The following is a 10,980-nucleotide window of genomic DNA, read 5'->3' on the forward strand; positions in this document are numbered from 1 at the left end:
AGAGACTGAATAATACTTAGAATCTCTAGGCCTATGTTATGTCAGCAGGAGCCAACTCTTCACCGTTTTAATTTCAGAATGTGACGCAAGTATTTAGAACTAGTCCAAATTCTTAAATGTGTTCATTGTTAAATCCGAGGTGGTCCCTTAAATTCAGGGAATGACAATCCCCCCCAGGGTGTCCTCCTGTGCTGTGCCAGAGAATATGTGCTGTGCTCAAGCCCTCCACAGGTGTCACAGTAATATTGTTGGCCACTGCAACTTAGTGGCGCTGTTCTGAAGTTTATAAAGGTGCAGAGGGTCTTGGAAATTTTCAGGACTCGTCAGGAGGTCTTAGCAGTGGGATGTGAGGATTAAGCTACTTCGACGAAGAGTTATTTAATTTGATGAAAGGTAAGGGACGTTGACTGTTGATTAATATAATGTACATTATTTGGACAACAATGCAACTAAACTGTCATAACAGTTCGAGCGTGTGTTTGGTGTGATAAAATTAGGCCCAAGGCCTGCTTCCCAGATAGCAAAAATGTTCTGGGCTTTTTATGGCCCAGAAACCTTGGTTCATCCTGGTAATATGCCGCAATATGCAGGGGTTACTCCCGGGCCTAAAACGGCCCACAAGATTTTGCCGGAATCATGCCAGAAAGCAGCCAGTAGAATGCCAAGAACGTTCGACAGAGTGCCGGCACCTTACCAGATGTTTGCCAGAAGACCCAGAAATGGCCCATGAGCCTACCACAAGATTGCCAGAACCCTACCGATTAAAACCCATAAATATGCCGGAATGTATTTAACCCTCCCAATAATAATAATAATAATAACAATAAATAATAAAACCCACAAAAAAATCATGCAAATTGGCCATTTATTATCTTTAGTAGGCTACAACATTCATCCATTCAATAGATTTTGGAAATTGAAATTGTATGACATTTTAAACAAGAATTTTCAGAAAAGAAAACAAAATTATCAAAATGCATTTTTTTTTTTTAAACTCACAGCCTTTCTTAAAATATCCCTTCATATGTTTTAAATGGAATTTTCCAAACAACAAACCAAATGATAAACACGTTTCTTAACATATCCCTTTGAGTTATTAAAAAAAAACGTTCAGAAAATAAACAAAATAATAAACATTTTATAACGCATAAACCTTTAAGATATCGGTGAGAAAAACGCACAAGACCTTGCAGTCGTACATTGTATTTTCTTCTGTGAACATGTGTTAATCATATAGACAAACATGTAAAATACATACAATCAGGGTGCGGTTTGTAGGGGGATTGTCCCCTCTTCTGGTTTTGATATTGTCACTTTTTCCACATGATTTTAATCATAGTTTAATGTAACTCCATTGATATTGTTGACATCTGAAACACATCCCCCTTTCTGGTTTTCTGACAAATCGCACCCTGCATACAATATAAAAAGTTGAGTCCTTTCCTGAGACGTTCTGCAGTCAGGGAGCTCCTAAGACATTTGACCCACAGGTACCAAACATACTTTTTAAGGCGACATCTTTGTCATGATGTGTTAATTCAGCACTGTGGCATAAATCATCTCAATTACAAAATACATCAAAGTGAAGCGAATGGGTATACAAGAGTCTGACTATCAACATTTTAAAATATCTTCCCACAACAAAGTTCCTCAAAATTGACAAAGGTGTTCCTCCAAAAAATGGATGCAGTCAAGCCACCGATGCAGCCTTTTCGATCTTGGCTACTTTGAGCATGTGTGTGTGTCTGACCTAGTTCACAGTCCAGTGTGTTTGTGTGTGTACCGTAGCATGCATGCGTGCAGGTATTTGTTGCTGCTTGGGATGTATAGTAAAAAAGCCGCACTCCCGGATCAGTTTCTTGCAGTTTTAATACTGGGTTAGCATTGCTGCTTGGGATGCCATTGTGGTTCGGATGAAGGCACACCACACCTGGGGAGAAAGTCAATGCTGAAGGACAGGACTCGCGTAGGTGGGGCACGATGGTGGAATCATTGCCGTGTGTATGGATTCAGATTATTTGCCAACATCACCAGAGACTCATCTTGTTTGAGAGTGTGTGTATGTGTGTGCACGTGCGCCTGTGTCTATGTGCATGTTTATATGCTGGTGTGTGTGTGTGTGTGTCTGTGTGTGCTGGGCATAAAAAAGGGCAAATGTCTGACATTCCGTTCTTGGTCTGTGCTTCTCTTCCTCACCCCATCTCAGTCTGCTGCCAGGTACAGCCACCTCTTCGTACGATTTTCCACCTCCTAGTGGGTGGCCTGGATGCATCTCTCTATTTCTCCAAAAAAGTAAAGATACAAAAATGGCACTGAATCAGCAAATTTCAATGATCATTTCACCTGCAACAACATTCTTGAACTCTTATCCCTGGAACGATACATTGAGATTTGTAAATACAGTTCATTTTTTCATGGGACAACAATTAATAAATTTCACTTTGACACATTGAATAGTAGCCAGCGTACAACAATATAACTACTTCAAGTCAACTTCAGAATGCATCCTTGTAAATCAACTTACTGCTTGAGGATGTCTGTCTGGTCCCATGACGAAAGCCCCCCCTTTTGGTCCCTGGCTGGAACGTGGCACATGGACTGACCTGTAACGAGAGTGAGATAGTAAAATGTTTAAGTCCTGTTCTACATATACACAGGGTTAAAAAGTTCAGTATTATGCAAATTATATTATTTCACTGATATACCTAAATAATCAAGAAAAACTAAACAAAAATTGGCATAAGTTTGTTTGTAGCACATGCACACTCAGAAAGATGGGCGGGCGGGCACGCGCACACACACATTTGATTTTTTATGTACTGACCTTATACGAGATTGGTAATCAAATGCTTGTGTTCTATTTAAAGACAATTCACATGATTTCCTTTATTTGATGTAGAAGATCAACTTACTGTTTGAGGACCTCTGTTGATCCATGTCACTGGAAATTCCTCTCGGGCCCCTGGCCTGAAGACGTGGGCTCATGGACTGACCTGTGACAAGAGCAATAAAGTGTTTGGGTCATTCTAGGTATAGGGGTCTGTTAAGTGCAGGCAGGATTCACTTTCACTGTCCAGTCTGCTCCTACAGTTATACACAGGGCTGTTAATTAACTCTTTTCTCCACCAGCCAAAATGGCAAGAATTTTACTATTAAAACACACACTTAATAATGACTCAAAGTGAGTAAGTTGGTCTTTTCTACATATGCTAAATTGAACTGTTCACTAGGAATGCTGATTATAGAGGAGTGCTGTTTCAATTTTTTCTCATAAGCAGGTGCACTTTGGCTCAAGGAATTAAAGTTGCTCAAAATTATGGTCAGACTTAGCTCCAGTGACTGTTGATAAGGCCTGCCAAAGATTCCAAGGCGCACTGATGGTGAATTTAAAAAGCCTTTAATTAAACCCTTTAAGACCTTATCACTAGCTGAAGCTAATTCTGACCATAATGTTAAGTCCTTTTTATACATACAATAGACACCTTTATATTGCATCATTGTCTTATGTAAATCAACTTACTGCTTGAGGATCGCCGTCTTTCCTCATGTTGTAGAGCCTCCTCTTTGGTCCCTGTCCCTCACCCGTGTTAGTGAGCTGATGGACTCTCCTGTGACAAGAGTACATGGACTATTTTATTGCAAATCTGATATTTCTGTTAATCACATTACCTCGTGCATGTGTAATAATAAGGGCAGCTCATTGACAGTAAATAGATTCTATTTACTCTCAATGGGGCAGCTACTTTGTGTCCTCAAAGATATATCATTCACGTATGTCACAAACTGCCCTCTTTCGTCTGATAACGACCTAAGAAACTGGTGGCTATATTGCATCGGTAAAGCGATGTGGACTCGAGAATAGCACTAGAACTAGAGCTCAGGGTAAAGCAATAATCCGTGACCTGACATTAGTCATCATGTTCTCAACGAAGTGGGTGGCTATTAACCTCAGCAGGCATCTGAAATCTAGTCAAACGGGCTGTCTCAAGCCCGTACGATATGTTATGACCAAAGGCCATGATAGCACACCAACGATACATTGAGAATAAAATACGGTAGTCTTGACATATCAGTCATCTCATCTAATAGCTAGCTCTAAACACTGACGTTTGCCGAATGTCCAAAAAGGATTAGCTGCCATCTATGCTAGCAAGGGTCGCTAGCTTGTCTTCCAAACCAGTTAAAAGCCATGACATGACATAACATTAATTAATACGTACCGAAACGCCTGTCAAGAGACCTAATGGCACTTAGTCATGAACAAACATCTGAAATACCGTAGGCTAGATGTTAGCTATCTCCAAAGGAAAATTACCTCAAGAAATGTTGCCTCAGCTTGTAGCACAGGTAAACACAACAAAGAACAATGTAAGTGAGTAGGCCTACAGTGTAGCCTAGTTATTAGGCAAAAGTATAACAATCGTTTTACTTACCTCAATGCAAATTTACACAGCACAATATCCAAGTTCAGTAGTAGATCGAGTCCAGGTTCGTTACTGTACTGTCCCGCCGAAAAGATTCCCAGGATGAAGTCGGTCTCACCGAGCATGCGTGTCAACCGTCTCCGTAGGGCAGGGCCGCTGTCATCTTTGCCTGGGCCCTAGGTTTTAAAAAAAAGCCCCCCCACCCGAACAAAATGTTTTCTGGTAATATTCCTACTTGCCGGGAAAGAACCATAAAGTATCTGTAGCTACGCCCTCCTGCACCACCGATTTTGTTATTTGGGTGGCATTCCAGTGAAAAGCCAGAATATCTCTGGCATTATTCCCACGTTGCCATTAATTTGCCGGAATCAACTGAAATCGTACATTCCCCAGAGAAATGCCAGAAAGATCCAGAAAGATGCCGGAGGGTTTTGCTATCTGGGTTGCTTTCTTCCTCAGTAGCCTTGGCGTGCACGTGCAAATATAGACCTACAATTCCTGATATTTTGTCACAGTGTAAGCCCATACGTTATTGTCAATTTCCTATGTCACAGGCGTTTCAAAGAAGATTGAAGTTGTGTTCCACCAATTTTGAACATGGTAGGCCTAACCTGCCGCTTGTGTTACGCCATATCCAACAGGTGCCTTACATCATTTTGTGTTGCTAGTAGGCGACGCTCAGTGCAAATATGATTAGACCCGAAATTGCGCATGACAGAGTTAAATTATGTGTTGACCTACAAACCATGGAAAGTCGTTAAAGGTTTGATGTTTTGAGTGCGCATCAATTAGGCGTACTCCAACACGGCCTTGCTCCAGCAACGGCGGAATGGAAGAAGTTCTGTAACGGGTCAGCAGCCCATGGAAAGCTGCGTAGTAAGTAGTTAATGCCTGTTCCATAATACATTACGCACAGGCCTATTGTTATTAACATATTGCAAAACTGTTTTATCCTACTATAAAATGTTGTCGGCTGTCTGCGTAGGCCTACGGTAGACTGATTGGTGCATGTTATTACTCTTGTGAAGTGTCCCAGCCAAGTCAGTTTTCGAGCTTGTACACGAGTGCAGTCCTTCTGCCCAGGGCCCCTGATTAATACGCTTCAATTCAAATATGTATTTTCGCAGTTTTCCTGTTTTTTGCTTTTTGTTATATAGCCTACATAACCCTCGTTATTTTTGTGTTGGTGTATTGTTCCGTTTGAAGTCTCCCCTCGAAAGGTTGTGTAGACTTGTGTTTACAGTGTTTACAGTGTTTACTTGTGCTACAGTCGCCCAGCCAGGTAGTTTAGGTGGACCTGAACGCCAAAATGATACGGCTCTCGGGCTCTATGAAACAAAGGCGCCCTCTATGGACCATTCGTGTATCGTCACAGGGTTGGCGTGTAGGCTACATAATTGTATATACAGTATATTGGCCTATTATTTCCTTTTTCTTTTTTGTTTTGTTTCGGTGATGATTGTTCTATTAGCCTATGATGAATGGAAAGATGGAGAATCTAATATTATATTAGACTATTTGTTATTGTTTCACGATAGTCAAATTCTCTTTGTGTAAGGTACCAAAGTCAGCTGATAAATCCTTTTCAGATTTCAGTATTACAGAAATATATTTTTCGTACAGTATAGCCACAAGTAGCTGCTTTAACTTGGCAAATAACTAGGTCTAGGGAATGGGATTTATAGTCGTCGTTTCTGTCGGAACTATTATGCGGCTCTGGTTTCTGTCAGGACTCAAAATGATGGTACACACAGTCCAATGACTAGACTAGCTGTTAGTGGCTAACTAAGTCTGACAGAGAATAACTGAGCATTGGTTATTTTAACATTACCACCAAACATTGTGTGTTAAACCTGGCTTTAGGATCGACCTAGCGGCGTATAATTGAAACACATAATTGTAACCTTACAGACTATTTTAGCTCTGATATCAAATATGGGTACTGTTGCATTCTGGGTAGTATACGATTAAGTGCATTTTTGTCTAATTAAGCCATTAAAAGACGCAATTCACAGCCAAATAGTAACCAATGCGTTTGTGTATGTACACGTGAACAGTTGATCTAGCTTTCGTCCAATGTAATAATCAATGTCATCGATGAAATCAACACTCTCATTGTAAAGTATAGGTTCGCGAACCACTTCCTCCCAGAGAACATTGAGGAAGTTAAGACTATACTTTCAGGGATCATTTCTATAGTTCTTGACTTGGAAATGTGTTTCTAAAGTGTTGCGTCTCGCTATCCACGATGAAGAGTCCGGGTGTTCTTTTCTGAGCGCGAATCGGACAGAAGGTTTTGGGTCAAACCATGTGCCTTTTGTCATTGATGAACGTTCCTGCTGCCTTTGGTGTCAGGAGGAAAGGGACACGATCAGAGTGGTAGTCAACGTTGTTTAAAGAAAGACCCGTATAAGTAATGATTCATTGAATTTAGTTAGAAGTGTTGTGTTGCAATCAATTGCGAAAAGTAGTGCTCTTTATTGCATTCATTTTATGGGCACGTGTGATAATGGTTCCGAATCTATGGTTGCGTGGAGGTCTTTGTATGGTGGATTTGTCTAGGTTGTATAATGACACATATGGTGGTCTTGAAAGTTATGTTGAAGTCTAGTTACTTCTAGTGATGGGCAATTGAAGCTTTGTTGAAGCTCTGAATCATTTAGGCACATTGCTTCAAAAATTGGGTTAGTTGGCCTACTTGGTCAGTAACAGGGCCCTCTCCTGGTGAAAAGCCATGTTTGCAATTAAACGGGCTTAATTCGATAAGTTGAGATGTTGTGCCCTCATCATCTGCGACATTACCCCCAATATTGGACTGAGTTCATACTTTTTCACACTAACTTCCAGACATTTGACATTTTAGGCTAGTGATGGGCCAATGAAGCTTTGTTGAAGCTCTGAACCATTAGGCACATTGCTTCAAAAAATGGGTTAGTACTTGAAGCTTCAGTAACAGGGCCCTCTCCTGGTCAAACGCCATGTTTGCAAGTATACAGGCTCAATTCGATTATATGAGATGTTGTGCCCTCATCATCTACGACATTACCCCCAATATTGGACTGCTCTCATACTTTTGCACACTAACTTCCAGACATTTGACATTTTGGGCTACTGATGAGGCAGTTGAGGTAGACGACATTACAAAGGCTACGATGCCACATTTATTTATTTATTAATTTATTATTAGGCTATTTTTTGGGCGATCAGAATAAAATGTTGCTGAACATTAATGTCTTCTCCTTGTTGTGTTCATAACGTATGATGATGTTGTCTACTTGTCTATCAAGTGGGACTTATAGGCCTAATGGCAGTCAATAAAATATCTATTCTCTCCACTGCAACCTGGCAGATGGCTCTACAACAGGCCAAGCGCATTTGCGTGCGCCTGCTGGTTCGTGTGGCAGCACGAAACACTGCAGCTTCTTTCGGAAAACTGAACCAGTTTACTGTTTCATACGTCATATATCACGTGGTTTTTCCGTACTGAAGCAAACTTCGGAACAGTGGTTTAATGGTTTTCACAGTTGATGGTTTGAAACACGTTCCGGCGCGCTTGTGCCAGACTACCATCACTAATTTTAGGCTACTGATGAAGCAGTTGAGGTAGACGACATTACAAAGGCTACGATGCCACATTTATTTATTTAGGCCTATTAATTTATTATTAGGCTATTTTTTGGACGATCAGAACAAAGCGTTGCTGAACATTAATGTCTTCTTGTTCTGTTCATAACGTATGGTGATGTTGTCTACTTGTCTATTAAGTGGGACTTACAGGCCTAATGACAGTCAATAAAATATATATTCTCTCCACTGCAACCTGGCAGACGGCTCTGCAACAGGCCAAACACATTTTCGCGCGCCTGCTGGTTCGTGTGACAGCGCGAAACACTGCAGCTGCTTTCGGAAAACTGAACCAGTTTACTGCTTCATACGTAATATATCACGTGGTTTTTCCGTACTGAAGCAAACTTCGGAACAGTGGTTTAATGGTTTTCGCTGTTGATTGTTTGAAACACGTTCCGGCGCGCTTGTGCCAGACTGCCATCAGTTACTTCGGCCCGCTCAGGTCCGTGAAGATGATTTTCTAATCTACACCCACCACTTGCTGTTGTAACAGATCACAACAATGTAGTCATTGTCGAGAACGTGAACGGAAAATGATAAGATTTAGAAACTGGCTGTTTGAAGTCGATAGCATCACGGCTTGCTTACTGTTTTCACTGCACCCAAACCAAAAGAACGCACAGCCACACGCTCGCGCACATACACATTCTCTCTCTCTCTCTCTCTCTCTCTCTCTCTCTCTCTCTCTCTCTCTCTCTCTCTCTCTCTCTCTCTCTCTCTCTCTCTCTCTCTCTCTCACTAGCTACTTCTTCTTCTTTGACCTTAATTGGCGGTTGGCTACCGACGTGGAGCAGAACTGTACTAGCTAGAATGCCCTCTTTTGACATGGTCTCGGATACAGAAAGAGTATTTGGGGACTCCCACATGGCAAAGAAAACACCGCCCCTCCAAAATCAGTTGTCACAACCCTCTCTGTAACTCGTGGGTTCATGGTGGGCTACCTCCTGGAGAACACTTAAGAAGTTAAGACTATACTTTCAGGGATCATTTCTATAGTTTTTGACTTGGAAATGTGTTTCTAAAGTGTTGCGTCTCGCTATCCACGATGACGAGTTGAGGTGTTCCTTTCTGAGCGCGAATCGGATAGAAGGTTTTGGGTCAAACCATGTGCCTTTTATTATTGATGACCGTTCCTTCTGTCTTTGGCAGGAGGAGGAAAGGAACATGTGCAGAGTGGTAGAATTGTTGTTAAGTAAAATATATAATCACTAATCGCTACACAAGACAGTTGATAATTAACTAATTTCAATCAACTTGTGTTGGTTTGTATTGTGCGAGAGAAAAATCGATGATGGGTATAATGGAGCTTATTTTCAATTTGGGGTTGACTGCTTGGAAGTCGTCTCACGCATTGATTGTAGTTCTGCTGTTGATGGTCATGGGTATGAGGATACAAGCAAATATCGTCGCACTGGCAGCATAACTTAACTTCAAGCCGCCCCCCCATTCATTTCCAAGCAAAGGCCACGGCGACGCGCGCACATGCTTTCAACGTCACAACAGCTGATCACCAGTAGGCTATGTCGCATACTTCAACATGACACAAAGACAACGTGGCCTCTGATCACTATTATTTAACTGTTGAACAAATGTAATCATAAGGGCCAATGCCTTACCAATAAGTTGTCACCATTGGCATCCTCCTCCGCACCGCCAGTAGGCTATGCCACGTGGGTACACGAATAGCTGCCCTTCTGAGAACATTATTAAAGTTAGGACCATACTTATAGGGATCCTTTCTATAGTTCTTGACTAGGGAATGTGTTTCTAAAGTGTTGTCTTGCTACCCACGATGACGAGTTGCGATGTTTCTTTCTGAGCGCGAATCGGATAGAAGGCTTTGGGTCAAACCATGCGCCTTCTATCATTGATGAACGTTCCTGTTGCCTTTGGTGTCGGGAGGAAAGGGACGTGATCCGAGTGGTCGTAATTGATGTCTAAATAATCGATTTCCATTTGGCATAGTGTGTAGGTGAAGTTCCATGTATCTGGCTAGCATGGTTTGATAGTTATTGCGTCAAGTGAAATGCTGGGGAGAGCAGTAATGACTTTTACTACGTTGTTTTGACCTCGTGCTTTTTGGAGAGGGAACTTAATTTTGAAGTCAATTTCTGGGGGTCTACTACTTATAACTCGTCTCATGCAGTGCACCTGCTGCTGTTGATGGCCGTGGGTATGAGGAAATAACCCAAGCGTAAAAATACATTGTGGCAATATAAAATCAAGCAGCCCCCTCTCCATTCAAAGCTTTCCGCAACGCGCTTTCACCCCAGCCGTGGCGCATATGCTTTCAACGTCACCACAGCTGATCACCATGTCACCAGCTAACATCAACGTAATGACACCAATACAATGTAGCCTCTGATCATTATTATTTCACTAATGAACAGATATAATCACAAAGGGTTCGATGTTGCTTTTTGTTTCACCTGAAAATAATCCATTTCCCTCATTCACATTCGTAGCCTGCCCTGCACCGTCACTGTGGCACGTGGGTACACGAATCGCTACCCGTCAGAGAACATTGAAGAAGCTAAGACTATACTTTCAGGGATCATTTCTATAGTTTTTGACTTGGAAATGTGTTTCTAAAGTGTTGCGTCTCGCTATCCACGATGACGAGTTGAGGTGTTCCTTTCTGAGCGCGAATCGGATAGAAGGTTTTGGGTCAAACCATGTGCCTTTTATTATTGATGACCGTTCCTTCTGTCTTTGGCAGGAGGAGGAAAGGAACATGTGCAGAGTGGTAATTATTGTCAAGTGAAATATATATTCACCACACACACAGTTGATAATTTACGTATTTCATTCAACTTGTCTTGTTTTGTATTGTGCGGGAGGTAAGTAAAGTTTCTAAATTAAACAATGAATTTCTATGCAGTGTGAGGATTATAGCACATGTGTATCTGTTCTGCACTAAGTACGAGGA

At 41.5% G+C, this 10,980-nt stretch overlaps 1 long non-coding RNA gene and 4 other non-coding genes across 7 annotated transcripts; 4 read left to right on the plus strand and 1 right to left on the minus strand.

Annotated features, from left to right (window-relative positions):
• Positions 1-848: 848 nt before the first annotated feature.
• Positions 849-4,512, minus strand: LOC134457060 (uncharacterized). Of its 3 annotated transcripts, XR_010036396.1 has the most exons (5): positions 4,434-4,512; positions 3,521-3,608; positions 2,913-2,993; positions 2,525-2,603; positions 849-2,282 (listed from the first exon to the last, which is right to left on the minus strand). It is a non-coding gene; the product is annotated as an uncharacterized LOC134457060 (long non-coding RNA). The 3 variants fall into 3 exon arrangements; XR_010036397.1 differs by lacking the exon at positions 4,434-4,512 and having other exon boundaries at positions 849-2,276; positions 3,521-3,678; XR_010036395.1 differs by lacking the exon at positions 4,434-4,512 and having other exon boundaries at positions 3,521-3,678.
• Positions 4,513-6,592: 2,080 nt separating this feature from the next.
• LOC134457695 (small nucleolar RNA U3) lies at positions 6,593-6,805 on the plus strand. Its single transcript, XR_010036490.1, has one exon. It is a non-coding gene; the product is annotated as a small nucleolar RNA U3 (small nucleolar RNA).
• A 2,211-nt stretch (positions 6,806-9,016) lies between these two features.
• LOC134457691 (small nucleolar RNA U3) lies at positions 9,017-9,229 on the plus strand. The gene has a single exon (XR_010036486.1). It is a non-coding gene; the product is annotated as a small nucleolar RNA U3 (small nucleolar RNA).
• A 536-nt stretch (positions 9,230-9,765) lies between these two features.
• LOC134457696 (small nucleolar RNA U3) lies at positions 9,766-9,976 on the plus strand. The gene has a single exon (XR_010036491.1). It is a non-coding gene; the product is annotated as a small nucleolar RNA U3 (small nucleolar RNA).
• Positions 9,977-10,586: 610 nt separating this feature from the next.
• Positions 10,587-10,799, plus strand: LOC134457694 (small nucleolar RNA U3). Its single transcript, XR_010036489.1, has one exon. It is a non-coding gene; the product is annotated as a small nucleolar RNA U3 (small nucleolar RNA).
• The last annotated feature ends 181 nt before the right edge of the window (positions 10,800-10,980 follow it).

Source organism: Engraulis encrasicolus, chromosome 10 (assembly GCF_034702125.1).
Source record: "Engraulis encrasicolus isolate BLACKSEA-1 chromosome 10, IST_EnEncr_1.0, whole genome shotgun sequence".
Lineage (NCBI taxonomy): Eukaryota > Metazoa > Chordata > Actinopteri > Clupeiformes > Engraulidae > Engraulis > Engraulis encrasicolus.